Source organism: Rhineura floridana, chromosome 3 (assembly GCF_030035675.1).
Source record: "Rhineura floridana isolate rRhiFlo1 chromosome 3, rRhiFlo1.hap2, whole genome shotgun sequence".
NCBI classification, from domain to species: domain Eukaryota; kingdom Metazoa; phylum Chordata; class Lepidosauria; order Squamata; family Rhineuridae; genus Rhineura; species Rhineura floridana.
Window position 1 is genome coordinate 184,298,205 of NC_084482.1, and position 21,359 is coordinate 184,319,563.

A 21,359-nucleotide genomic window follows, 5' to 3' on the forward strand; every position below is an offset into this window, starting at 1 on the left:
CAGATGCTCTACCACTGAGCTACATCACAAACCTCCATTGGGATACTGGATAACGCTACAGCATTGTTGACCCTACTCTATAACCGGTTTGCACACATCCACTTCTTTCTCCCCCCCCCCATATGGAAATAATAGCACTGGACTACCTTGCAGGGTTTTATAAGCTCTTTTAGCCACGCCCTCTCTGCAACACGGGGATGACAACGGACTGTTTACATGTATTTGAATGGCAGAACAATTTTTAAAAATGCAATATGGAATCCCATTTGCCACGCGAAATAAGATTTCATGTGTATTGAACCCGTCTTCGCGTTTATATTTTGTAGGTATGGGGAAGGTCCACGCAGTTACTCAATCACAGCTACAGATTTTTCAATTGTTTCTATACACAGGCTACACTTCCGCCCCGTGAAAGAATAACCAAGGAGCATGTTCCCAAAACAATCAGTCTAATTTATGAGTCTTATGTTCGTTACATAACGGAAAAACCACTCTTCGCACTCAGCAATCAATCACTATCAACCTGACCCGTTTCTAACTTGGAGCTGGGATGGGCAGGTAGAAGGTAAAAAGGGCGCACAACATTTTGCGCATGTGTATTTCCGAAGCCACTGAGCAAGAGACCCGCCGATTACTATTTTGAGGAGGGTGATTCCCCTTCCAACGTGAGTGCGCCTGCGCTCCCCAACGCACGACCGATGTCTCCGCCCATCTCTTCAATCCCTCCCTCTCGCCTGACGTTTCTATGGCGCACGTGCAGTAGCTGCCAGAGAGTGAGCGTAAGTCTCCATCTTGTTGCTGTCCCCCTGTGTTGCGCCGTGTTGAAAAGGGGGGCGGGGAAAGAAAAGGGGTAGTTCGGTGTTCTGCTGCAGGAGTTCGTTTTCTGGGTTGGTGGAGATTTGGGTGAATTAGGAATGGTTGCGGAGTTGGAAGAATGATTGGAATAGCAGGAAACGAACAAACACCGGGAGAGCCATGCAGTCTCTTTCTTCGAGTTAGTGCAGACGCCAGTCCGTATTAGGTTTAGACGCTTTCATTGCCACCCCGTGCGTGTTTACTCGGAAGTAAGACTGGCTGAGTTCAGTGGAGGTTATTTCCAAATAAACGTGCAGAAGGTGGCAGCCTTAGGACTTCCGTTTAGCGATTCATTATTCGTTGGAAGGCTGGTCAAGGGAGTGGTGCCGGCTAGTGAACCTAGATATGTCAAAATCCTTCATATTTCTTTCAAGCCCCCCGTACAAATAGTACTGTGGATTAATTGACCTGGAATAAACAACCCCGCCCCCGCATTACAAGGGTTGATCGTTGTGTGTACGAGTGGATGATTAAAGAACAATGAATGCGATGTTACTCCTGATTAGGCTCCCCTCTCCGCGGTAAATGACATCTGCCACTTGCTTTTAAAGTTTTGGACCCACCTTATCCTAGACTGGCTCTTCCAAAAGCCTGCCCAAATATTTCCCTTCAACACCATCACCCGTTTTTTAATTGTCGTGGTTTCATACACACATATGGTCTCACCTTGTTTTTAGTTGTAACAGAAGTAGCAGCTGTTCTCTGGTTCTGCAGTTCCCATTGTAATATCAAGTAGCCTTCTGCTTATGTGCATGTGCATAGGAGAGTGGATTAAAAAGCCAGGCATTAGCAGTTCTTAACCACCTTGCATGGGACTACGAAAGAGTGGTTAAGAGTGTAATTAATCTATATCAGGGAAGTCCATGTGGCTACTAGTTACAGGTGGCTGCAGAGTTTGAATCAAAAGATTACAGGTGTAATTAGCTACTTGTAAAACACATGTTTTGGTTCTGAATATCTGCTTAGGGTCACCTTTATTTAAAAGTGCATTTGGGTGCTATAGCTATGAAACATTCTGAACATAAAATGTATTAAAAAAGAGGCTGTAAATGCTAGTGCTCACTGCCAAAAGGAAACTGGCCTCTGTAGTATATGTCCTTTTAGATAAATTTCTCTCCCCACCTCCCAATGATGAAGGAGCAACCCCCTCCCCCAATAGTGGCACCTGAAAACTATTGGAGTGTGCATGGGAAGGGGCAAAATGCATTTCAGTGGATGAGATGAACTTTGTCCCACGTACTAGATTTCTGAAACATAAATAACAGTACATTTGCATTAACTCTTGCATCCTAAATATATTTTCTCTGAAGTAACCCTTATTGACTATCAAATAAGCATGCTTTTGGTTATTTAAATTTCTGGTTTGTCCCTCAGATCTGCTTCCATACTTGATGCCTGAAAAGTGGCCAATGTAATAATGCCAGTCTTTTAAAAAGGGATCCAGGGAGGATCCCAGAAATCACAGGCCGGTTAGCTTAACATCTGTCCTAGGACAATTAGTAGAAAGTATTGTTAAAGACAAAACCAAGCATATAGAAGAGCAAGCCTTGTTGAACCAGGACCAGCATGGCTTCTGCAAGGGTATATCCTATCTCACTAATCTGTCAAGAGTTAATTGAGAGTGTCAACAAGCATTTAGATAGAGATAAACGGGTTGACATAATGTACTTGGACTTTCTAAAAGCTTTCAGCAAGGTACCTCACCAAAGACTACATGGAATAAGAGGACAGGTCCTCTTGTGGATCAGGAATTGGTTACGTAGCAGAAAGCAGAGAATAGAAATAAATGAACAGTTCTCCCAATGGAGGACTGTAGAAAGCGGAGTCCCTCAAGGATTAATACTGGGACTGGTGCTTTTTAACTTGTTCATAAATGATCTAGAGTTAGAGGTGAACAGTGAAGTGGCCAGTTTTGCTGATGATACTAAATTGTTCGGAGTTGTTAAAACAAAAAGGGATTGCAAAGAGCTCCAAGAGGACCTGTCTAAACTGAGTGAATGGGCTTTAAAATGGCAAATGTAATTCAATGTAAAGGTATGCATAGTGGAACAAAAATCTTAATTTCACATCTACGGTCATGGGATCTGAACTGCCATTGACAGACCAGGAATAAGACCTTGGGGTCATACTGGATATCTCAATGAAGATGTCGACCCAGTATGTGGCAGCTGTAAAAAAGGCAAATTCCATGCTAGGGAACATTAGGAAAGGTATTGAAAATAAAATTGCCCATATCGTAATGCAGTTGTATAAATCTACGGTGCAGCTGCATTTGTAATATGGATATAGAGCTGGGAAAGGTTCAGAAAAGGGCAACCAAAATGATCAAGGGGATGGAGTTACTCCCGTATGATGAAAGATTGCAGTATTTGGGGAAGATTCAGGACAGACAACAGAAAGTACTTCTTTACTCAGTGCATAGTTAACACTATGAAATTCCCTCCCGCAAGAAGCAGTGATGGCCACCAACTTGGGTGGCTTTAAAAGAGGATTACATATATTTATGGAGCATAAGGCTATCAGTGGCTGCTAGCCATGATGGCTATGCTCTGCTTCCACAGGCCGAGGTTGTATGCTTCTAAATACCATTTGCTGGAAACCGCAGGAAGGGAGAGTGTTCTTTGCGCTCAGGTCCTGCTTGTGGGTTTCCCATGGGCAACTGTGAGAACAGGATGCTGGACTAAATGGGCCATTGGCCTGATCCAGCAGGCTCTTCTTGTGTTCTTATGATTGTGTTATAATTTTTATATGAAAAGTGTATTTCCGTCTGAGTAATGACAGGGGTCCAGTGTTGGGGATGTGTGAGGGCACTTTTCTCCTTGTTTGTCTGGTTCCACAAATGACTCCTTTGGCTTCAAAATAATTCTTTTTAGAGGGGTGATTGAGTTCAGAGTAGATGTGCCTCAGACTACACAGCCGCCTTGCATCTGTTCAGCCACAAAGTCCCTGCCATGAGTGGTTCAGTGCTAGTTCCTGTTTGCTGTTCTCTGTGGCCAGGAATATTCCATGTATTGACATGAGCATGAGTTTGTAATCTCCATTTTTTTGTATAGGGGGCTGGGGGAGGTAGTGGCTCATGTTGACCCCTTGCTATTTTTCTACCTGGGTAGGGAGTTTTTTCCTCCTATCCTACCTTGTCCTCCATTTGGGCCTCACGTTATTAGTATAGAAACTGTAGCCATTTCCTGTCTCCCATTATTTCTTATTTGTCATATTTTGAGTGTTGTATTCTGATTTGAGTGTTCTGTCTTTGTCACTTTCTTAGCTGTCATGCTTCCAGTTAGACAAAGAGATCGATGCCCTGGAGTGGATTTCTGGTAGGAAGGAAGACTGTGCATCAAAGATTCATTGGCTCCTCCAAACCAAAATTGGCTTGGGAATGTGTGGGAGGGCAAGGTAGCTTTTGGGAAGGGGGTAGAGGCAGTGTTTCAAATATTCATTGGTTCACTTGAATGCAAATACTGGTTTTCTGAGGAAGATGCAAGAGCATGGGTCATTCTCTCATTGTATGCTTAAAATGAAGACAGTTTTCTGTGGTGAATTGTGATAGATGTAGAAGCGATAGACCAAACAGATCCGATGCCAGGCAATAAACAAGTTAGCCAGAGTAACAACGCGCACACCAGGCTCTTGTAAATAGAAGCTTTTACTTAGCTCAATATGATACAAGTCTCTTTCTCCAATACAGCTCATCCCCCACACTTCTGTTCTTTTGCTCACTGCTTTTAAACACTTTCTGTTCAGGGCCAGCTGCCTTGTGCCCTTGAACAGCTCTGTACTTTATTAACCCCTTTCTATTCTTTGTGAAAACTTTCAGAGCTCATCCATCTGCAACATTTTCACCTATCCCCCCCCTCCCGCAGCCTCTAGCTCCTGTGCTGCTTCAGAGGATCACCCAATTCTCTGGAGCATATTTCTGGAAGGCATAAAGATCTGCATGGGAAGTGAGGAAATGGCAGAAATTGCCTTCTCCTTTCCATTGGCAGGTGTATTCCATGAGAAGTTAGGATCCAAGCCATTGTATGCTGCCTGGAATATCTTGCTTAGTTGGCAAGGTATAAATGCTTCAAATACATACATGCATAATGAGGTACAGGATAAGAATACACTATATCATATAGCGTACCAGCTAATCTCATACATGTGGAATTACCCTATATCAATATTTACCCACCTGTTCTCCAGATATTTTTTCATGTACACCTCCCATCAGCCCCACCAGCATGGCTAATAATCAGGGAGAATGGGAGTTGTAGTACAGCAATATCTGGAGTGCCCCAGGTTTCCCATTCCCATTTTAAGCAGTCAAACCACCTTGATTATACAGCCATGAGAGTGGCTATATATTATAGCCAGCATGGATTTTTTACATTCCGCAATGTTAAGTTTAAAATACCCCCATGCCATTCTGCTGCTTCCCATAAGCACATTTCCCAAACAAAACATTACAAAACTTGTAGTCCTGAACTCAGAAATGCTTGCTTAACAACCCTCTAAATTTGTACGATGATACACAAAATAGTAAGAGAGAATCAAGAGTTCAAAGTGTAAAAAGAGAGAGAGAAAACAGACCACTTTTGGACTTTTTTCTGTCAGAGTTCTCATAATTTGTTGGTGGTGGCGAAACAGTTGCAAGCACACTTGAAGGAAGCGGATTATCTAGATCCATTTCAATCGGGTTTCAGGCCTGGGCATGGGACTGAAACAGCCTTGGTCACCTTGGTAGATGAGGGCATGGGATAGGAACGAAGGTACCTTCCTTGTCCTCCTTGATCTCTCAGCGGCTTTTGATACCGTTGACCACGGTATCCTTTTGGACCACCTGAAGAGGCTGGGCATAGGAGGCACTGTATTACAGTGGTTCTGGTCCTTCCTCGCTGGTAGGTACCAAAGAGCAGCACTGGAGGAGGAGGTTTCAGATCCGTGGCCTCTCACTTGTGGGGTGCCACAGGGTTCTATCCTCTCCCCGATGCTATTCAACATCTATGTAAAGCCGCTGGGAGCGATCATCAGGAGATTTGGGCTGCAGTGTCATCAATATGCAGATGACATGCAGCTCTATCTCTCATTTAAATCTTCACCGAGGTTGGCTGTAGAAACCATGTCCAAGTGCCTGGACTCGGTGAGTGAGTGGATGGGAAGGAACAAGCTGAAGCTGAATCCTGACAAAACCAAGGTACTGTTTGTGGGAGACAAGGGAAGGTTGGGGGATGTGGACCTGATGTTCAATGGGGTACGATTGCCCCTAAAGGACCAGGTCCGCAGCCTGGGGGTCATTCTTGACTCCCAGCTGTCCATGGAGGCTCAAGTCTCGGCTGTGAGCAGGGCAGCGCTGTATCAACTGCATCTGATACGGAGGCTGCGCCCCTACCTTCCCAACCATTTGCTCCCGCCGGTGGTACATGCCCTGGTCACCTCTCGCCTAGACTACTGTAATGCGCTCTACGTGGGGTTACCCTTGAAAATGGTCCGGAAATTGCAACTGGTACAGAATGCGGCGGCTTGTATGATCAAAGGTAGCCGCCGACAAGATCATATTACTCCAGTTTTGAAGGAGTTACATTGGTTACCGGTTGTTTACTGGGCCTAATTCAAGGTGTTGGTTTTGACCTTTAAAACCCTATACAGTTTGGGCCCAGTTTATCTGAAGGAGCGCCTTCAGCACCGTCAGGGATGCCGCTCGACAAGATCAGCCTCTCAAGACCTTCTCTCGATCCCACTGGCTAAATCAGCTAGGCTGGTGAGGACCAGAGAGAGGGCATTTTCAATATTGGCCCCCACCCTATGGAACTCCCTCCCAAATGATCTCCGACATGCCCCCTCTATGATGAGCTTCCGCCGGACTTTAAAGACTTGGCTCTTCAGGCAGGCTTTTGGGATGGGTTGAAATTTTTACTGTATGTTTTAAAATTTTTAATGCTCATGGTATGCTTAATGTCTAATGTATTATTCTGTTTTGTACGTCGCCCAGAGTGGCTGGGTAACCAGCCAGATGGGCGACTAATAAATCCAAGAATAAATAAATAAATAAATAAATCAACCATGTTCCAGAGTACCTGTAATCCTGTTACTGACCTTGCCCCATACTCTGACCTTCATCTTCTGCAGTTTAAAAGTTAAAAATATGCCTGGCTGATTTTTAATTAATTTTAAGAAATTTAACATTAAAGTCTATGATAACAACGGGCATGCTCAGTAAGTACCGTCAGGGTTTTAAAAACCAGACTCACGGCTGTTTGGCTTGGCTAATCACACCCACACCAGACCTTTATTTCACTTTAGACAGTCATGGCTTCTCCCAAAGAATCCTGGGAAGTGTGGTTTGAGAAGCGTGCTGAGAGTTGTTAAGAGACTCCTATTTATTTTATTTTATTTTTTTATTTTTTATTTAATTTAATTTATAAACCGCCCTTAGCCAAAGGCTCCCTGGGTGGTGTACAACATAAAATAATACAATAAATCAGCTATTCCCCTGACAAAGCTCCAGTGGCCAGAGTGGTTTAATAGTCAGCCCCCCTGTTCTGGAGATTGTAGCTGTGTGAGGGGAATAGGGCATCTCCTATTCTTCCAAGCTACCCAGGAAGTGGATTGGACTGTGAAAGACCAACCCAAATTGTGTTTGCATTTTGACAAATTTGTAGGGCAGTACAATATCTCAGAGAGGAGGTCAGGTCTCCTGCTCCCCTGGTGGATTCACTCTAGCTGCCCAATTTCCCTGCTTTTTAAAGTTTGATAGAAATATCTGTTGGCTTATAGGTATGTTCTTAAACTGCACGGTTTTTTTTTTTGCCTATTAGTGAATTGTTTTCCTAAGGCTGCAATTCAATACTTGTCTACTCAGAGGTAAGCTCCATTGGGTTCAATGGGACTTACTTACTCCCAGGTAAGTGTGTATTGGATTGCACCCTAAGTTATTACATACCATGGACTGTGGATACACCACTATAGTTGGGTCACTTTGTTGTTGCTTCTCAATGGTTGTGTAACTGACTAATCTTCTTGATAGAGTTAATAGAGTTACTTCAATTCTGGTGACAGCATAAGGGGGTAAATTAAATCAGTGATTCTTAACTTTTTATCCACCGTCACCACCTACACAACATTCTCACTGAATCCCCATTCATTCCCAGTTACAAGTAATGCTGGATGGGTGGTCCTGTATCTGATCTTGGCTGTTCGGATGGAGAGATGACAGAGGTGGTGGTGGGGAAAAGAGAAATGTGGTGGTGGATTCTAGAAACATATACACAGAGAAGGGAGAAAAAAGATTTTTGAAAAAAAGAGCCAGGGTTTATTTGAGCTCGATCAACACTTTTCTAAGAACTTTCTCTTTTCTCCTTTCTCGTTGTGGTCTTTTTTCTTTGCGATTTACAGTGCCCCTTCTGTTGTTTCCTTCCTGGAATCTCAGTCTCATTGTAAACGGATAGATTATTATTTTTGGGTTTTGCTTGCCCCAAGCAGGAAGGGTGCACTCTCATTTGATTCCTCTTTGCTGTATGCACCTTTTTTAAGGGCCTTGGGGACAAGCAGGATCTGAGATTTTATCCTAAAGGAGGAGTAAGCAGTATACATCACGTTTCTTCCACCAGCTGCCAGAAACTATTGCAAGAGGGGAGAAAGGGCCACCTCAAATCCCAACAAAAGTTGTGAATGCAATTCGTACCCCTGAGGTAACTTATGGCCTTGGTTGAGAATCACTGAGATAGAGCATCTTAACCTTCCCATTCAGATTCAATGTCACTGTGCACTCACAGTAAGCTAAAATATGATTTACCAGGACTGTGCGAATATACTGGCTCCAGAGAGGAGCTTGCACCTGCTTTGCTGCTCCCCCGCCTTTTCAGCTTAGTGCCGGATGGAAGCTAAGCCAAGATTTGGCTTCATGTGTTGCCTGAACTCATGATTGCGGTTAAGCTCTGTCCTTAATCAAGATATGTAGCCAAGAATACACTCTGGAGGCAGTGTGATCATGCTTAGCCATGGTTTGGTTTAGTATAATCTGCACTTGTGGCCTATATGTTGATTCCAGTAAAAAAGTCAAATTATAACCACTTAAAGTACTTGATCATTTTTGCTGCCTGTTGCTTTATTGGTCATTTTTTACACATGCTCCTTAAGTGAGAACTGCACAGTGCGGAACAGCTGGAAATCTGGAGGGAATAATAGGCAAAAACTGAATGGCAATGCTAATGCATTTTGACACTGCTGGTTTATGTTTCTAAGGGTTCCCCCCCTCCCCGTAGTACAAAGTTAATACTTCTCCTATTGTAAATTAACAGTCCTATTAGGAAAAGGTATAGAACACACATAAGAATGTAAATGAAGAAATTAGATATGAAATTTATATCCCTGACCTTGGTGTGACTTGTTTTAAATAACACATTAAACTACGAGATATATGCAACACTCATTTTGGAGTTGCACTTAGGATATGTTGCAATTAGTTATATAGAGAGCAATACAATTAAGTTGAAATGTAACATTCTGAAGCATGCATTTATAAAGTTCAGGTGGAAGAATAATTGCTAACAATATATCCTACCTCGAGGCAGATTTCCTAGTAAGTCATTTTCAAATATTTGATGTTGGTGATTTAAATAAGACATTCTAAAATATGTGATAGGATGTTGGCCACTTAAGTTTCAATGAATCACTGAAATGTCTAATGGAAAAACTGCATGAAGTATTTCACCTTTTTTCCCCCCTCGAGGGCAAGATATCTGCGATGTCCAACAGATACCAGTTTCCTTGATTTCATAACTTGCTTTTCATATTCCTCTCCAATGCATTTTAAGATATTCAGAGCACCTTTAAATCTTCTTTGAATGACAGCTGAATCTCCTAATTTTAAAGTTGCATTCTGTGTGCTGTAAAGAGACTAAACATCCAAATTGCTCTTTTTTACTTAAAAAACAATCTGTATGGGAGATATGGAGTGTCTATGAAAGCTGAATGTAATTAACATCATTTCAGCCCTTTCAGTGCATGTACATGCAGCAAAATAGACACAGGAGTGATCATTGCACATTAAAATTTATTCCAGATATTGATATTTTTTCCTATACAAGAAATACTTTCTGTATGGAAAATGCATAAATTTCAAGTGTCCCTTCATGTGAAATACTTAGCTGCAGCTGATATTACCTAGGCCAGTTTGACCAGTATATTCTTTCCAGTAGATAATAAATGACACTTAGGGCACAATCCAACTTGTATTTGCGTCGGGCTGGGGGGAGTTGGATGTGGCAGATCCCTGGCTGAGCCGGCAGGCTCCCAGTTCTGCCAGGCTCTGTTGGCAGAAGTCCCTCTTCCTGATGGTTCCCCACTGCTGCCGTGACCATGCTGGGTCAGCCGGTGGTCCACCTGGGACAGTCAGCCTGACAGATGGAGAGCTGGCAGAAGCCAGCGGAAGGCCCAAAAACGGGGCATTCTGGGGGCATGGCAGAGCTGAGGGGGTGACTTTTCTGGCATCCAACTGCCCTTTGGAGTACTCCCATGGGTCCGGATCCGGGCAATATTTCCACTGGCCAATAGGCCGGCAGAGTGAAATTGTTTCAGTGTCGGTCAATGGGGAGTGCTTACTCCTCAGTAGGGGTTTTTGTAGGTGCTGGCTTTGACCTCCCGGCCCCTGCATGTTGCTCCTGACTGAGCCAATGCTCAGCTGGCCTGATGGCTCCTGAACAGTGAATGGATGCAACGGAGCTTCTGCTGCCCCCCCTCCTGCTGTCTTTGCATGACTCGGATTGCTCTGGCCAACAGGGAAACACCCTGTGAAATACTTTGAATTTTACTTCACATTAAAATTTGTGTATTCCATTGCGTGGAGATTCAGAAGCAATGAGGTTTAATTAAATTACTTAATCAACTCTTTTAAAAATGTTAATAGTAATTATAATTTGTTTAAATCTTGTGCAAGCCCTAAATGAATAGACAGCAGTTCTGGAGAACTGTAGACCCTAGAAATTGTTACAGATTTCTAAATGAATCACTGGTGAAGGAGCAAACATCTGTCAAGTGCATGTAATTGAATGTAGACATTTAGAGACAAATGGGTTGTATTCTTGTGACAGTGTGTAAGAATTAACATGCATAAATCTCAAGAGCTCTTATTTTCCAGAATTTGGAAAGTAATCTTGCCAGTTTCACTGACTTTATTGACACAGCTAATTATGTTGTCACATAATTGTGTTTCATTTATATCACTGAGGATATGAAAAGTATGCTTTGAAAGCATTTTAGATAGTTACTGATTATATATATTTGCACGTTTATGATAGCTTTCAACCCTGCCTCTTTTGATTTCATGTTTCTGTGTGGAGATGTAGTATAAGAACATGAGGATTGCTGTCCTGTGTCAGACCAATGGTTTATCTAGCTCAGCATTCCGTTTCCTAAGATTGGGCAGCCACATGTTACAAGGAGAATTGCAAGCTGGGCTTGATATTGATGGCTGTCCCTGTTGTTAGTACTTAGCATCTGGTTTGCTGTCTCTAAACATAGTTAATGTGGTTCTGGCTGCCCTCGCTAGTAGCCTCTAGCAGATGTGTTCTCTGTGTATCACTTGATTCTTTTAAACAGGCATTTATGCTAGTAGCCACCACAATGTTCCCTAGTTAATAACGCATTCTGAGAAGTTCTTTGGTCTTAAATCTGCTTACTCACAATTTTAAGGGAGGATGAGTTTTTTTAAAAAAAAACTTATAAATTTTAATAACAAATATTTAAAGTGACTTCCTCTGTTTGTTTTCCCCCTCGTGACACTTTTTGTTTTTTTTGTTTTTTTTAATATTCTAACACCCCTCTCCTCATTTCCCAATAAAGTTGACTTTTGTGTAAGCTGGTTCAGCTTTTCTTTCCAGGGAAGGTAATGTATCCGCCTGATCATTTTGATTGCTCTTTCTTCTGCAGGAGGAGTGACCTGAACTGTATGTGGGTGCACCACAGACTGATCAAATGGTTATTTCACAGTAATTATTGTTACCGTTTTTTCACTACCACTGTCACACTTCAGGCAAGTATGTTTATGAGAATGCAGTGAAATGGAACACTTGAAATTGGGGATAGCCATTAGGAAAATAACTTGAGGAGGCAGATGTATAGGCTAAGAAGGAGTTTACATTTCTGTTTAAAACTTATAGGTGCAGCTCCTGAGGAGCTATCTAGACAGCGATTGTTGAATCGAGCTAGTTTGGACATGATGTACTTTGATTAACTGGAGAAAACGGAGTAGCATGGAGAAAGTGGATAGAGGGAAGTTGGTCTCCCTCTTGCATCATGGCAGAGCTTGTGGACATCCAATGAAGCTGAATATTGGAGGATTCTGGAAAGACAAAAGTGCTTCTTCAGCACATAGTTAAACTATGGAATCGCTTCCCACAAGAAGTAGTGATTTCCACCTACTTGGGTGGCTTTAAAAGAGGATTAGACAAATTCATGGAGGATATGGATATCAATGGTGACTAGCCATGATGGCCATGCTCTTCCTCCACAGTTGAAGGCAGAATGCGTCTGGATACTAGTTGCTGGAAATTGCAGGAGGGGAGAGTGTTCTTGTGCTTAGGTCCTGCTTACAGGCTTTCCATAGGCATCTGGTTTGACAACAAGATGCTGGGCTAAATGGGACACTGGTCTGATCCAGCATGCTCTTCTTATGTTCTTATGCTATGGCAGTTAGAGCAAAAGATGAAGGTTCGTATTCAACTATGTCCTACTCAGAGTAGACTCATTGAAATTAATGAAACTAAGTTTGCCATGTGTATTACCTTCAATAGGTCTACTCTGAGTAGGACTAGCATTGAATACCTCCTGAAGACTTTCTCCAGTATACCACCAATGCATGATGGGAGTATTCTCATATTTCTAGGACATTACTTGTATAAATTCATTCTTCCAAGCACACTTTCTTTCACTGCAAGATATGTTCATCAGCTATGGATGGAATCTCCTTTATATTCTATTAAATTTTTAACACTTCCCATATTGTTGATGATCCATACATCATTTTTAACTCCAAAGGAGTTAGATACCAAGGTGTTATTAGTTTATATTGATTGTTGTAGATATGTATCTCTGGAAATAATGATTTATTATTGAGCTGTTATGCAATTCTTTAGTGAACTAGTGTACGATCCTATATTGGTCTTCCATTATCTGTGGTCCACTTTTACCTCTATATGGTATACACAGTTTATCAGTTATTAATATATATTTATTAAATGTATATCCCACCCCTCCTCCCTTTGTTTGGCACGACAAACACAAAAGTGATGAAACAATAGTATTCAAAAATATATATCTCAATTTAAGTTTTGTACCTTAAGTCTAAATATGTCTCTCTTGCAGAAATGATCAAGCTCCATATTTGTGAATGTTGGAGAAAAGTTTCAATTTTTTTTACTGCAGTGTTATTTTTGATACTTAAGAATGGTTTTAGTAACTAAGGACTCCGCCATGCTCTCTGTGTGTGCCAACCCCATCTACTGTTGCCACCCCACCCCCATGGGTGGCTAGTGCTCCTCCCCCCTCCCCTTGCACATGGGTTGCCAGTGCTTCTCCCCCCAGGTTGCCAGGGCTCCCCCTCCTCCATGGGTTGCCAGCACTCCCCTCCCTCCCTCCCACCCACAGGTCATCAGCCTCCCTCCCTCCCTCCCTTCCACCATCCAACCAAGGGCCAGGCCCAGCCACCACCAAGCACCTCAATTGCCTATGCCACTGCCCTACTTGCTCACTGACCTGCTCGGTGCCTCCACTGCCACCAGGTGACTCTCATGCTGCCATTGCTGCTGCACGACTTGCCCGCTGCCACTGCAGGGCAACTTGCATGACGTTTGTGATGATGACAAGGACAATGCCGGGCGCCTCAAGCATGCGCAGCTGCCGCCATCACCACTGCTGCCCTGCCTAGCCTCTCAGCATTGCGTTACACCTGAATGCTTGGAAAAATATTATATAGGAAGATATGTCATGTCCGAAGCCTGATAATTTTTTCAATTTAGCAAAACGATAAATGTCAGAAGCAAACCACAAAAGAGGGGTAAAATGGGAGAGACAAAGTAAAGGTACAAATATGAGTAAATGCTGTAAGAAATGAGCCAACTGCTTCATGGAAAATTGATTTGGATAGTGATTGAAAGCAATAGAGAGATGGTATGGTAGCACAGATGCTCTGAAAAGGAGTTCACAACATGAGAGACAATATATGAGGAGAGTCTTTCATGAGAATAGAAAGCTTGGGTGGCTGAAGGTGGTGAAGATGTGGAGGAGTGAATTCACTGTGAAGGAGCAAGATCATGGGGAGGAATACATATGGATATAAGTATAGAGAAATAGGATAGGGCAAGGCTGCGGAGACCTGTGAAGGTCAAGATGAGCTGGTGCTTGATGATGGGGTGGAGACAGGGATGAAGTCAGTGTAGGGATTTGAGGAAGGGTGTTGCTTGTTGTGTTCAAGAAGAGGTAAATTATTTTGGCATTTATGGACAGAGCAGTGGCGTAGTCGTCCAGGGTCTCAAGGAGTCTTAGATCCCTTACTTTTTTGGGAGCAGGGTCCCAGCAGGGTCCCTATGTCTTCAGTATCCTATGAGCCAATCAGCATGAAAGGAGAGTGTTGTTAGTTACCAAGAAGAGTCTTCTAACATGGTTCCTTGTCCTTGCTTGCTGATTGGAGCCAATCGGAGTGAAAGGAGGTGAGTCAGTAACTGAGAATACACTTTTCAGTAGCTAACACTCCTATTTCGTGCTTATTGGCTCCTAGGGATGTCTGTTGTTGTGGGAGAAGGCATTAACAAGGATCTCATTCTCAACCCAGTAGCAACAAAAGAGGGAGGGGTGTGGGTGTGACTATCATGAAGAGACCCTGCACTTCTGAATTTGCCACTACACTACTGGGACAGAGTTGAGAAAATGGAACTGTATCAAGGATGTACCAGAAGGAAGCATTAAGTATAATTCTGAATGTCTTATTGATGACTTATTCGTGAAAGCGAGAACTCTTTCTTATACCTATTAAATTTTCACAGTATTAATCTATGTAAGCTCCATTCTAGATCTATTTATTGCATTACCTGAAACCCTGGCTGTGCTTTATCATTCAGTGGTCCAGTTTATTTATAGTACTGCATATATCTGGCAGTGACATGTCATTAGCATTCAATGCTATTTTTATCCATTTTTAATTTGTTCTTGCAGTTTATATTCTAGCTTTATAATGAACTAATTTTGCTAACATTTCAGTATACAAAATTAGAAGCACAGTGGCATCTTTCCTGGATATCCCTGCCTAACAAAAGTTTATGAGATAATAATTCATTAGCAATTGACTCTCATCTGTAGACTTTTCTGTCTCAATAAGGTATTCCACTGTGGCCTCCAGGGAGCAATCTTTAAAGGTAGGAGCTGTTTGCACTGAGTATACACACACTCACATGTGGCTTTGGAGACTACTGAAGCTAGGTGGAGTATTCTCTGGGGGATGTTCACACTGACTTTGACTGCTCTGTTAACCCATGGAACAGGAAGTTGGTAAGCAAATTGACATAATTGCTTCTAAATTATTGACATAATCTCTTCTCTGGTTCTCTTCCTTCTGTAGATACTGTTGTGGTTTATAAATGACCTAAGTTATATGAGGCATTAATGCAGACAATCTGAGATGCCTAGAGCATAGATGAGATGACACTTGCTAGTGTAACTGAAGCTGGCTGTTCACCACATAGGGTTTTTTTAATGGTGAAAATGGCTTGTGTCTACTGGGTTATTTCTACTTGAACAATGAGCTGTCTTTTGCCTTTTGTTATGAGTTTGCAACTTATTTTGCAGATAAAACAGCTTAATTTTTTGTGATTTGCATTTTTCTCATATGTAATCTTAGACATAACTAAAGGAAGGAGGTAGACCTCCAGGGGCATCAACCTATTACAGCTTTCTACTATAATTCTATGAAGACCCCACTTTAGCTTAATCTGTTATAGAACAAGTAACAAGCTGCTGGTAGTATATATGGATAAATATTAGTGCAGTTTCCTTTAAAGAACATTATAGTGCACCTTTCATGCAAATGCATAACTTTTTTATTCTTCCATTTCTATCAATTTATATAAAAATGGTGCTGATTCTGGTTTGTCATCACAAAAGGATATGAATATTTTATTATCATAGCAAAAGATAATCTGCACTTTGTATCATACATTACCTTGGTTTGGTTATTGTGAGGAATATGTATTACAGTCTGGAGGATATTTCTCAGAAGTAAAGTCCACAGAGTTCCTTAGGATTAACTGTCTAGTAACTGTAGGCATGGTTGCAGCTACAGGCAGTTAAGAAGTGGTGATAATATGTAATGATCATTTCTCACAATTTCTGTCCTATGAAACCTCAAGAAAATCTGCCTTTCTTTGCAAACTTGATCAACCTCTGTTCCCCTACTGGAAATCATGCCTACGCTGTACAAAGTGCAACCCCATATGCAAAACTAGCTTAGTTGCAGTGAATGAAGTGTAATATATTCGCTTTCAATGCAAATATTCTCAGCACTGTAGAAAAAGCTTGTGGATATTGGTTTGTCTATTTACCTGTGGCAAGTAAGAAGTTTTGTAAAACTGAAAAATGTAAAGGTAGGTGTGTTGGCCCATAAGAAAAAGAACAAAATACATGTTAGGGCAGTACCCATATTAAGTCAATCCAAATGTTACAAAATAGTGTGCAAGCTTTGGAGTTCTTCAGAAGTTTTTACTGAAAAGAAAGTAAACAGAACAAAGGTGGGTGGGTGGTAGGTGGGGAGATTGTCTATTGTCTGTTGATGCAACGGAGTCTGCACTTAAGTCACATTAAATGGAATGTGTGCGAAGGTACCAGACATTCACATGAGGGTCTACTAGGTGCTATGTGTGTTTCAGGTTGCACCTAGTACTTCTGGGAAGAAGAAAATACAATACTTGATTCACCATTTTTAAGAATATGAATCCAGCTGTTAATCCAGATCTGTCTCCATTCTTATACAAAATACTCGTACAAAGCTTTCCACCTGGAACCTTTGTGATCTGCCTAAAAACGAAGGCAGATTTGTTGTTGTTGTATGCCTTCAAGTCAATTACAATTTATGGCGACCCTATGAATCAGCAACCTCCAATAGCATCTGTTATAAACCACCCTATTCAGATCTTGTGCGTTCAGGTCTGTAGCTTCCTTTATGGAATCAATCCATCTCTTGTTTGGCCTTCCTCTTTTTCTACTCCTTTCTGTTTTCCCCAGCGTTATTGTCTTTTCTAGTGAATCATGTCTTCTCATGATGTGTCCAAAGGATGATAACCTCAGTTTCATCATTTTAGCTTCTAGTGATAATTCTGGGTTAACTTGTTCCATCACCCAATTATTTGTCTTTTCACAGTCCATGGTATACGCAAAGCTCTTCTCCAACAACACATTTCAAATGAGTTGATTTTTCTCTTATCTGCTTTTTTCACTGTCCAGCTTTCACATGCATCCATACAGATCAGGAATACCATGGTCTGAATGATCCTGACTTTAGTGTTCAGTGATACATCTTTGCATTTGAGGACCTTTTCTAGTTCTTCCATAGCTGTCCTTGCCAGTCCTAGCCACCTTCTAATTTCTTGTCTCCATTTTGGTTAATGACTGTGCCAAGGTACACCCTTTCTGCTCCATATATGGTAGAGCTTTTGTAATGTATTGTAATGTTGATACATTCCATTTCTTGCTTGACAATTTCTAACTTTCCCTGGTTCATGCTTATCACATTCTATGTTCCTATTGTGTACGTCGTACAACTCCGGACTTCCCTTTTGCATCTGTGCGCATCAGCCTCTGGGCTTCCTTTTGGCTTTGACCCCGCTGTGTCATTAGACACAGTGCTACTCGTACTTGTTCTTTGTTCTTTCCCAGTAGCTCAGTGAGTGCCTTCTGACCTGGGGGGTCTCATCTTAAGGTGTGCATCCTAGAGGGGGTCATATCTGATGCTTTTAACCACTAAACCACCACTAAACCACCACTAAACCACCATGTGTTCCTCAGCCATAATGAAGACTAGATTTTAATTGTTCGATTTTATACTATTGACCTCTAGTTGAAGTTTTGTATCCAGCTGCTAACCATCTGGAAGGGATCCACAAGGCCGAGAGCTTTTGTGTCCATTTCAAAAAAAAGAAATCACTTGCTCAGCAAACTCCCCATGGAAGAAAAAATGAGGGCAGCATTCAGTGTTTAAATATGTTCTGTGTATGTTTAAAAATGCATGCTATATCTGTCTAGTTAGTATGTATCTTATATCCACTGCTTGCAAGTAATTACACTGGCTTTCACATCAACTTATTATAAAACCGAGCATTCAACAACAGAAAGGGTAGTTTTTCTCCTATTTGCCCATCACACTTCAATTTACAAAAATTCCCTTGTTCAAAAACTTGATACTGAGAAAATAGCATATAAAGCTTGTAGGTGCTGCAATGAATGAATTTCCAACCACAGTGGAGTATCACAAGACAAAATGCAAAGCCACAAAAAAAAGAGAGACTGCTGTTTGCATGGCAAACCTATATCTAGTAAACGCTGAGCCAGAAATGCCAGCTAATGACCTAGTTGTAGTAGTATCTTACAGATAAATCAAACACAGTACTTTGATAGCTAACACAATTCTACACAGTTGTAAGATTTCACTTTTTATGGTGTTTTATACTCTGGCTTTGAGGAAATCCTTTGTGCAAAGCTGAATTCCAGTTTTTCTCAGGTAGACACAATGCAATTTAGCTTTTTCAAGCTATCTCACGAACGTATAGGCAACCTGTCTTCTTATTAGTCTTGTGGTTCTCAAAGTATAAGGTAAGTGCTCCTGACCGGGCACAAGAAATTGTTCAGGAAGCACCACCTCCTCCGGCACTCCTCCCATCCTACTTTTCCTTGGCTTCTGAATGATCCAGTAAACAAAATACAGCTCCCTGTATCAATTCAGCATCTCTCTGCATGTTCTCCACCACCACCACCCCAGTGTTTTGTTTACCTAGGTTGGTCTTTCAAAAAAGAAAATCCTAGCCCCCTGCAATAGCTGCATTATCCTTTGAGGAATCTGGCACAAATGTAGAAACAGAATAAAATATCACCAATCACCAAGCTTCTCTGTAGGTAATACTACAAAGATGGTATTTCCTTAATAACTCAGTGGCCCATGTTTTCATTTGACTCTTGTATTTCTGTTACACAGCAGAGTAAATCTTCTCCAGCATGGTCCCAGACTAATATATTTCAAAGCAGAATGCTGTTCAGTGGTATTGGCCATCCCACTTGTTAATTGGTAATTGCTTTAAAACAGCATAAGCAATGTGCAGCTATTAAAACCTCATCATAAAAATATTTGACAACCTGCAAACAAGAATCAATACTGACTGTTCGGTCTAGTCATGCATGACGACACATCATTGATTTTTACTGTGAGGCTACTAACGGTGCTCCAGTGTCAACATAACTTCACAAAATATTATTATGGGTTTGGGGTTGAGATGGATGATTTCTGTGGGGCTCCTTTCCAGCCTTTGATTTAGGACCCTGCACCTGGAGGTGGGCTCTACAGCAGAGAGTCCTGCTCTGTTGGTCAGATGAGTCTCCTTTGTTAGTCTAATAGAGCGGCCAGGTGGGCTAATGCGTCTATCAGGTGCCCATTAACTGGTGACTGGGCCAGGAAGATCCTGTTACTATTGAAACTCTTCAGGAGATCCCCCCCTCCTTGGGCCTAAGAGAGGCTTGTGTTTTTAGTTGAGAGAAAGGAAAGGCTGGGGACTGGAGACATGCAGAGGCTGACTCCCTGCACCATGGCTTTAGGATGCCTCTTGTAGGCCTGATGGAAAAGCAAGATATTGGACTGCTGATGCTTTGAACCCCTCCATCTTACGCTCAGGTTGGAATGTGTGTAAATAAACAAACCATATTTCATAAAGACACCACAGCCTCCGCTGACCTTCTTTCCAAGGAAACCAAACCTTGGGTAAGTGCAGGGACCCCTGGAGGTCTCTCACTGCTCAGAGACTGAGCAACAATATATTTGTGCAGAGCCAGATATGACCATTAAGATGATCATGATCTACTTAGTCCTAGTGCTGGGAGCAAAGTTTACACATACTCCTGATAAGAGAGAAACAACAGAGCACATTTACCTGATAAAATTTCAGTGGGGAGAAAGTCCAGCATCTCAGTGAAAATTGTCTCTGGGAGTGTAAACTAGGATAAAAGAAATGTCCTCTGGTTTGTGACTCCTCACAGTGTTCTGTTCTCATATGATTCCTGTGACCCATATTTCTACATTTTGGTTGCTGCAGCTTTTTGCTTCTCAAAAAGGACACAAATTCTTTCGACTGACTAATGAAATGGGAGAGGCATAAGAGAAATAGGGGCAATAGTGCAAATCTGTATTCCATCCAAAACTAGGAAGGTGTTTATGTAGTTGCATTGAGCATACCAAGTTAATTGCACATCCAAAGTGTAACTGGATTTCCTGAACCAACTCAACAGCCTGATTCTCACATTCCTGCTTTGAAAGTCTGCTACAAGGTCTTGACCCTGAAACTACTTTTTGTCAAGTCTACATGGTATCTAAATATGTTTTTCTGGGACTAATAATTAACCATGCAAGTCAGCTCTTTACTGCATAAATGGGAGCATCCCATTAGCCACACTTCGACAACCTATTGCAATGAACAAACATCATGATTTGCTTATGTGGAAGTTATATGTTTTCCTATTAATAGCTTATTCAACACTCTTATTATTATTATCATTATCATTTGATTTATATCCCACCCTTCCTCCCAGCAGGAGCCCAGGGTGGCAAACAGAAACACTAAAAACACTTAAAACATCATAAAAGACCTTAAAATACATTAAAACAAAACAACGTTAAAAACAGTTTTTTAAAAAGCTTTAAAAACGTCTTTTAAAAAAAGGGTTAAAAACATATTAAAGAGAACATATTAAAAACAATTCTAACAGATGCAGACTGGGATAGATCTCAACTTAAAAGGTTTGTTGAAAGAGGAAAGTCTTCAAAAGGTGCCAAAAAGGTAGCAGAGATGGCACCTATATAATATTCAAAGGGAGGGAAGGTGCTGCCGCACTAAAGGTCCGTTTCCTATATTATGTAGAACGAACTTCCTGATAAGATGGTATCTGCAGGAGGCCTTCACCTGCAGAGCGCAGTGATCAACTGGGTAGATAAGGGGTAAGATGGTCTTTCAGGTATCCTGGTCCCGAGCTGTATAGGGCTTTGTACACCAAAACTAGAATCTTGAACTTGGCCTGTAGCAAATGGACAGCCAGTGCAATTCTTTCAGCAGTGGGGTGACATGTTGACGATACCCTGCACCAGTGATCAGCCTCGCCGCCACATTTTGCACCAGCTGCAGCTTCCGGACCAACCTCAAGGGCAGCCCCACATAGAGCGCATTACAGTAATCCAGCCTGGAGGTTTACCAGTGTGTGGACAACAGTGGTCAGGCTATCCCAGT

At 41.8% G+C, this 21,359-nt stretch overlaps 1 protein-coding gene across 8 annotated transcripts in view; it reads left to right on the plus strand.

Annotated features, from left to right (window-relative positions):
• Nucleotides 1-667: 667 nt before the first annotated feature.
• The window catches only part of FHIT (fragile histidine triad diadenosine triphosphatase), a 1,850,166-nt gene continuing 1,829,474 nt past the window's right edge, over nt 668-21,359 (plus strand). For all 8 annotated transcript variants that reach the window (XM_061618744.1, XM_061618747.1, XM_061618746.1 and 5 more), the window contains exon 1: nt 668-779. The gene's annotated coding sequence lies outside the window, so the exon portion shown is untranslated. The remainder of the gene's footprint in view (nt 780-21,359) is intronic.